Genomic DNA, 8,753 nt, shown 5'->3' with positions numbered 1-8,753 from the left:
CTCTCTCAAGGTGTCAGGTAATCGTGAAAGCTGCCGATACCACCAACAAATGCATAAGGCAAATAAAATAAATAAAATCTGACATTGATGAAGTCCTCACAATTATTTTGTGCTACACTGCGACCGTTTGCATCTTAAAGGGCCACTGTCATGAAATGCATGATTTTTAGTATGTTATTAATGAAAAAACGGCAGCCGACATGGACCCATGCGTTTTTTTCACCACAAAACATGATTTTGACGTATACAGCTTTTTGTAACTCCTGCCATGAAAATCCTCTCGAGGGATTTGTTTTAAAGAAGAAGCAGGAAGTGACGTGCATGGCAGGACCGCCCTGAAGTGGACTCGTTTGTTTCTATTAGTTTCTATTAGCCGGTTGGCTCGGCCTTCCTACAGAAGGCTCGTTGCGGCGCCGGGCTGCGATGGCTCATCTCCGCTGCGGAAGTGGATCGGACAGGGAGGCAGTTTAGCCGTGATCGCATATCATCTGATTATGGATCGAAACAATAGGGTACTATTGCCGCGGTAACTTCACTCGGTTGTGTAATGTTCTCTTCTTTGAAAAGAGCTTCCGTGTCAGAAGGTCTCTGCTGTATTAAAAGAAGTAGTAGTTTCGGTACACAGTATCGGTGAGTACTCAAAAATGAATAGTTGTACCGGTATGGGTTGTTTTCACTGACATCACATTTTTTGCTGAATTACCCACACACCACTGCGCGCCGCCATTTAACCTCTCTACCTAACGCGTACCAGTGTTGTAGCCTGCGGAATGCTCTCCGTTACTGTTTTGTGTTTTTGTGTTTCACAGGCGACTCAGGACTTAAGTACACAAGAGAGGATTTGCTAACCATCAGACAGCCTTCTTCTGACTTCGGACTTTTTTTTGACAACTCTCGCCAATTCGCTGAAGCTTTTTCCAGAGTTACTAGTCTGCGAACTCATCAAAGCCTCGTGATCCAGTACACAAGTCCGGCTGCATAAGCAGGGACACCGTCTAACACTTCCGACTAAAGACTTTGGAGGTTCTGCAGCTCTGTGCTTCACGGAGACTTGGCTTTGTGGACGACTGCCCGACGCCACTTCTATCCCACTCCTTAGTAGCTTAATCGATACTCTTTTCAGGAGCCCAACATTACAGTTAAGATCCTTTTTTGTGAGTCATTTCGTGAAATACTGCATTTGTTTATTCTTTTCTTTCTGCCATTGTCATAAGATTTTAAACAAATAATAAACATTTTGCTTTGCTTGTGGTGAACTAATATACAGGTTTTACTTTTTGAAAAAAAAAATGGAATAAATGGAGTTGGCCTCTATTTTAAGAAAATAATATTCCACTGCCTTTCGTTTTCCATATTAGCATACAGGTAAGTGCTCATCCTTTGTAATTTCTGTCACATAGAGTAAAAGATCAAGGGCACAATCCTACGCCTTTGTGAGGCAGTCCTGAGTCCCATGATGTGTCTATGCCAGGTAGCCTAGAAGTCAGTCTGGGATTGATGTGCTGTCGGTCGCGTCTTCAATAAATGCAGTTAGAAACATAATGTCGTCCACCTTGCCTATCTATGAGTAACAGAGCTCAGGGATAAAAAAAAAAAAAAAAAATGGCCGCCGTTTGAGGCAACACAACGGGTGACGTCACGTGAAAACAACCCGTTGAGTGGAAAAAAAAAAGTGCTATTGAAGATCCTTTAATCTTCATCCAAGTGGAAGTTGATATCCTGTAGTGGGATTTGTAGGCCTTATGAGCACACATTTGTTTTCCTGGGATTTTAGAAAATTCAGCCCTTGAAGCAAGTTCGACCATACAACCTGGAAAATTGGTAGGCGTGTCTGCCATATTCAGACCCATTCACAAGCCTCAATAACCAGCAAATTTGAAGTGCCTGCACTAGAGCAATGGACGACACGACAATGGGAAACGTTTCTCGTAAACGTTTTTTTGTTGATGTTTGGCATTTTGTTTTGATTGGATTTAGTTTGGTTTGATGTCATATGTCTCGTTTTCCTGTCCATGACTTCCGGTTCTTCTTAACTCTTTATATCTACTTTTTCTGATCAGCCTTATTCTTCTGTGAACCAATCAGCTCTCTCCAGACTTTTACAGGTACACCTTTTTTCCTGGATGTATTTAGTGCCTGTTTATGTTAATTGTCCGATGTCATCCATGGTCTGCTCTTTGTGTTTTGACACTTTATACCTCGCATGTTTAAGGACTTTATTAAATATAGTTTCTTGATCCTGCTTCCCTATAGCTTTATTTGCATTTTTCATGATGTATATTTTTGGGGAGCATGCTTGGCACTCCTGCTTCTCCTTTCCTACATTCTGCACTTGAGTCCACCTGCCTTGTGTGTCTGTACACCACCCCCCAAACGTGAAAATTGGAAATTTTATCATTGTGTTTGGGTGGAGGAAGGTGGCCCAGTGGGGATTTGCCATCATATGTTGTCTGTCTTGTGTTGTCTGGAATGATTGGTTTAATGTGTTGGATTGCATTATCTATTTCTGTGAGAATAAATTGACAATAAGAGTTTGGTCCATTATTATACCTAATAAATGTTGGATCTTTTTTTGTTGTTGTTGCTGCATTTCTCTGCCTTTGTGCTTCTGTTCAAGTTCCACAACATGTTCTGTGCCCCCCTTTCCGCTCTCTTCTCATTTGTGAGCTCAGTGTCACTGAGCACTCTGACATGGAAATGTGGAAATCCCTGTCCCAACAATGAGCTCATCTGGGCCCAGACAGGGTATCCTGGCCCTTTTTTTGCCATCACTGCAGAGGTTTCGCACAGTTGTACCCCCCCCCCCCCTTCAACAAAAACAAGTGTGCAATGCAAAGATGGCTACAGTGCCTGAGATAGGTCAAAAGAAAGGCTTAATCCAGAATACCAAAAAGAACAAGGTTTTGGGACATACATAAACCATTTTATTAACCAGAACACCAAAAAGAACAAGCGTTTGGGGACTTACATAAACCATTTTATTAATGTCTTAACATATCTGACACATGCTTTTGTTCAAATACCCCAAGATTCAAGAATTACAGAACCCTTTTTGTCGGCCTCCTGGAACCAATTTTAAGAGGCCTGAAGAACAAATGTTGAGTAGAAGTTAAGACTAAGGGCTGTGCTAGGTGGTTGAATAAGGTATGCATCTTCTACTTTTAAAAGGGGAGCTTAGTGCAGTGAAAAAGAAAAGGCGAGCCCTGGAAGGCAAACAAAGCATCTTCACTCATGGAGGCCGCATTTCATACAATACATTCAGGTGTCAACTAAACTGAGCAATCAAATATGTCACCTATAAGAGGGAAAAATAAATCTGTGGTTCTAAAGACTCAATGGAGCTCATCTTAACTTTTGTGTCTGACATCGTAGTGATAAATACAGGCCAGTGATAGTCAGGGGCAATGGTCACTAAATGACAGACCGCAGTCAGTGGGTGAGACTTTGAAGATTATGAATGTCTTGGGTAATGCTCCGTAATCCACACATAGCAGGACAGGGATACTTGTCCTTCAATGTTGTCTTAATCCAGTGAGAGCAGGGTGTGGAAACCTGTACGTCACCATCTTTGTGGCAGAGTCCTAAACAACCACGGGGACAGACAAACAAATGTTCTTGGGCAGAATTTGTGGGCGGAGGAAGAAGGCTGGACAAACAGCTAAAGGAGCAAGAAAATGGGATATGGCAGAACTTGGGTTCAGAGGCAGAAGAGAGTTCACGAGGTAGTGTTATAACATCTGGAGCATCAATCTGACAATGGATGAGAATGGATTTCTCTTGCAAAATATTGGTGAAACGAAATAAATCTTATCAACAATTTGATTTTAGGAAAAAGGTGCTAGAACTGAGCATGCACATGCAAATCTGGCAAAAACATTTTTTCCTCTAACAACCCAGGCTAACGTTCACTCCTCCTGACATACCAAGATGTTTGTTTCTCAGTCAAGATTTATCTCTCTAAAAGACTTCCCTGACACCAATTGCTACATGTCCTTTTTCCCGGGACTTTTACGCCGTCGTGTGGCATCTAAGAGAACAAGAAAAAGTGAATTTGTCAGATGATTTGTGCTTCACCGTTCATTGGCTTTGATCAAAATATTGAATTCACTTTCTTAAAATAAAATTGGACTTTGTTCTCTTAGCACATATGTATGTAGGCTCAGAAAACACACATCAGGAAAGAGTTCAATTGATGCTTTTTTTTTTAAATCCTTACCAAAGACATGACAGAAAAACACGATTGCCGGTTATTATGCCTTTTGTAAAACGTCTGTTATAGATTCTCGAAGAATTACGCCTCTTCTCTAGTCTGCTCTTTGCCTTCCTGTCGACCTTCAGGGTTTGTAACTCCTCTCTCGTTCAGCTCCCCCCGATAGACTCTCTTCTAAAAAACAATGAAAGTCTGACCTCTTGTCGTTACCATAATGACATCTGGAATCTTACCATCATAGCTCTCTTGGGAAGGCGTGGTGGCAATGATGCTCCCATCCTGCCATTCTTCCCACTGTCCCCCCTCCTTTCCTCTATAGGTTCTTCCCACTCTCTCCTGTATGATCAGGTTTCCCAGTATTCCCAATGCTCGCATGTTTTCATAGCATAGGGGCTCCTGGCCGTTTTAATGAAAGGATATTTCTTGCTTATGCCCTCAACGATTACTTAAATATTATTCTCCCGAATGAAAGTAAGGGGCCAGGAATTGATATGGCCAATGATTTTTGCGCGCCCTCTAAAGGCAAATAGATGAAAGTGCAAGGCCTCTTTCTGAAATTGAAGAGAATTAATTTTAAATGAGCATAATAAATTACTTCCATCCACCTTTTTACCCCCTGAAGTTCTTATCCTCACTACAATTTAGTTAAATTGAAATTAAAACAGGGCTGGGTACATTTTTGCTTAAGGGCTGCATTTGGTTGCTTAAAATTGACAGATGGGCAAGGTCATTTGTAAATAAGGTTAAAGTAAGAACACTGCTGAACACGGTGAATGGAAAGATAGTAACTTGGATGTCAAGTACAAAGTGGAGAAGGAAAGAAATACTGTAATATCACAGGAACACAGAGGAATCATTTAAAAAAGGACATATTGCACTAAATAGTGTACTTACTGTATCATGGTGAGATTTTGAATGGAAAACTGAAATGTAATATTACGTTGTTCCAACTAAGCCAAATTCAAAGGAATGTCTGAAACATGCTGGGGGGGGGGGTCTGGGGTCAGACAGGTTACAAAACACATATTTTGGGACTGTAACTAAGCATAATTGTGTGTCGCTTGTTGGTTGTTTACTTTCACCCTTTAGTCGAGTTTAAACTTAAAGTCTGGAGACTGAACCCTTCATTTTTTTTTCTTAAAAATACATCCATAAAAGTTAAGTTGTTTGAGTCCATTGAATAGCTTTCAATAGTGTGTATTAATATACAGTACAATAAGTGGTTGAAAAAAAATGAGTCAAGGTAACCCAGAATTGAAATACAAATAATGTACATTACTGAGTCACACAAAAAGGAACAGTCTCCAGACTTTAAATTGAAACCGAAAAAAAGGCATCCTACAGGCAAAACGCATCCAATAGGTGGAAACTTCCACAAAAGAGTTGGGACAAACTTTGTAAAGAATATTTGATTTACTTTTTACGGCAAATGCCAGAAGTGTCTTCAAGTTGGATAAAGAACATAGAATAGATTCAAGAAACGAGGTGTGGACGAAAGTGAGGTGGGGGGTCAGTCAGACGTGTTCTTGAAAATGAACCCTTATTTTGGTGCTCACAATGGTTGCACTCGGTTGATTTGTTAAATCAGCTCAGGGTGGATGTTGAGTCCCCCACGCTGTCACCGGCAGCTTTTTGTCGCTAAATCAGAAGTTCCTGCAGGGGGGAAAATGGATCCATGAAATCAAACCTGGTGGCCTCCGATCTCCAAATGACCACTTTTCACAACAAAGCGTGCATCTGGACAAATGTCCACTTCACAGCGTGGCCTTGTGAATCTCGCATGTGTGCGTGGGGCTGTGTGTGTGTGTTCAGTCATAATCAATCATAAAAGCTAATAGAGGACTTTGCAATGAGGGAAGCCCCCCCCCCCCTTTTTTTTTAATAGCTGTGTTATTTGTTGCTTTGTGACGATTATCCCCAAGTTCCAAGAATCAATTCTCAAACTAAAAGGGGCAATATTTCCCCCCCAAACTGGATGGCTTACAATTATAGGTCCAAAAAATCTTTTCCAGGTTAAAACAAGCCAGACAGCAAGAATGTTGGTTGATGTTGGAGTTTGAAGCCTATCCCAGCTATCTTTGGGCAAGAGGTCGGGTACACCCTAAACTGGTTGTCTAGTTTATTTAATTTGAATGATTTCTATTTTGTGGTATTTACACCCTGAGCACTTTTGAAAACCTGCCTGCCTGTCCAGACGTGCAGTAAGAAATATTGTTATCTTGATGTAGCATCTCTAAGGTAAGTGTCAGATTTCATCACTGAAAGGTTGGGATTTGCTGCCTGGATGTGCGAGTCTGATGTTGGTTTCTTGTGTTTGTAAGGATGCCTTCAGCTCATTAGAGAGACAGCCAAAGTTTTACGTTTTGGAGACAAAAAGTGCGAGAGAGCAGACAAGTCCAGAGGGGAGAGATAGTGAGTGAGGATATTGGTATCTGGGTAATGAGCGCAATAAAGTAAGCACTTCAACACACCACAATGTACTGTATTGATTTCATACGGGTCATTTTCACAGGGGGCCTTCCTTTATCCTCATACCACGGCATCAGGGGACGTGTTAGAACTGAGAACTGGCCAGTATCAGCATCGGTAGAACATTCCTGGAGGTTAGATGAGAATAGATACTCAGACATTCCCAGAAATTTCCTTCCTGTTCCTCCCTGGCCTCAGGCTCTTTTTTTTTTAATGCTAAAACGTGTGAAACCACACAAACTCACACTACATACAGTATTTTTTATATGATGAGTCAGTGAGTTGAATGAGAATGCAACCCACCAAAACTTGCTCCGTAGAATTGATCGAATTTTCTAGATCTCAAACCAATCTAGTAAATCGAAAATATAAGTGACTGAAAGAACATATCACTATAAAATGAATACATTTTTTCAGCTTCTAAGTCCCTCTGGGCCTGTCGCTCTGAAATCTGTGGTCATGTTGTCCTTTGAACATCTCCTGGCAGACCACCCGATGAGCTGACCACCACATTTTTTCCGAGACAAAAATAGCAAACCGGATGTTACTTTTGCAGTAAATGCAGTGAACCGGTTTATATTTTGTCACTTTAAATCAACGTATTTGACACACATCATCATACTTGGAATGTTGTAAAATCCCTCCAGTGAGCTGTTGCGGTGGAAGGTGGCACCTTTTAACATTAAAACCCACACATGGGTAAAGACAGACATTCCATGCTGATATAACTTCCAGAGCGTTGTAACAATGACTTTACAGTAAGTCACAGTGATTCATTTATATTATCAACAGAAAAGGAGAACGCTAAAATAAACGATCTGGCTGTGGTACGCACGTCATCTATACTTTTGTAATGAAGTGTTGTTTTTTGAAGACGAAAAGATACGTTGTCGGCAGGATTCGAACCTGCGCGGGGAGACCCCAATGGATTTCTAGTCCATCGCCTTAACCACTCGGCCACGACAACTATTGGGCAAATAGGCAACGTGACATCTCACAATTTCTTTACAACCGAGGTGCCATGCCGTGTAGGAAATTCTACATTATATGTATGTGTATGTGAAATTTGAGGTTTTACCATTAGTAAGTCAAACGATGTGAGACTTCACAGAGCTTCTTTTCAAATCACATCGAGCCGGAGACAGGCGGCCCTCATTAGCATAGAGAACGCCCCCTTTTGCACATCCCATCCTCATTAGCATCGGGAACGCCCCGTTTTACACTTTGGGGGCATGTAAAAGAGGGTAATTTTAACTTAAAAGTACAGTATACTTAAAATAGTAGTACTACTACTACTGATAATAATAAACACGAATAATAATATAATAGAAATATAATAATAGTTACATATTATTATGATTGTTTTTGTAATAATATTCCTCCCAGGAACATTGTTTTTACAATCTATCTCATCATTAAGTCCAGTGTGTCATGAACCCAGTTATTTGCTTTGGCTTTGGGGAAAAAAACGGGGTCTGCGTAGAGGATACAATATGGATAAATATGATATTGTGGTTTCATAAATTGGTCAATCCTCCTATTTTAGTTTCTCAAGAACAGCACTAATCTTGCTGAACTCCCTTGATATGGTACATATTTAATTATCGTAAAGAGTAAGAAATAGAAAAAGGAAATGCCATCAAACATTGTTTATATTTCATTCTGAACTTCATCAGTAACCATTTCAATCAATATTTAGCACATTCCCTCTCGCAGGTCATCGATAATTTATCCAGTTTTCATTTTAAAATTGAATACCACGGCCGTGTGACCCAGCCTATGGTTAATAATAAAAAAATATATAATAACACAATCAAAACTCAGAATAAGAGAAATAGTAAGGGCTTTACCCTCTCCATTTTCAAACAGACAAGATTAACCTTTGCCACCACATAATATGAAGCACTCAACTCCATTTGATATCCGTTCCTTGGAATTGTATATCAGTATTCTCTTTCTTAACCTGTGTTTTATTAGACGTTGGATTTTTTACATTTTTATTATTATATTTTTTGGGGCCAATCAAATTCCAAACTCCATGTGTTGCCACGCCAATTTAATCTGGCCAATACCA

At 40.4% G+C, this 8,753-nt stretch overlaps 1 non-coding gene across 1 annotated transcript; it reads right to left on the bottom strand.

Annotated features, from left to right (window-relative positions):
- Window positions 1-7,564: 7,564 nt before the first annotated feature.
- On the bottom strand, window positions 7,565-7,646 carry trnas-aga (transfer RNA serine (anticodon AGA)). The gene has a single exon. It is a non-coding gene; the product is annotated as a tRNA-Ser (tRNA).
- Window positions 7,647-8,753: the final 1,107 nt, after the last annotated feature.

The sequence above is a fragment of the Syngnathoides biaculeatus genome, chromosome 14, assembly GCF_019802595.1.
Source record: "Syngnathoides biaculeatus isolate LvHL_M chromosome 14, ASM1980259v1, whole genome shotgun sequence".
NCBI classification, from domain to species: domain Eukaryota; kingdom Metazoa; phylum Chordata; class Actinopteri; order Syngnathiformes; family Syngnathidae; genus Syngnathoides; species Syngnathoides biaculeatus.
This window is presented reverse-complemented; position numbering and strand designations above follow the sequence as displayed.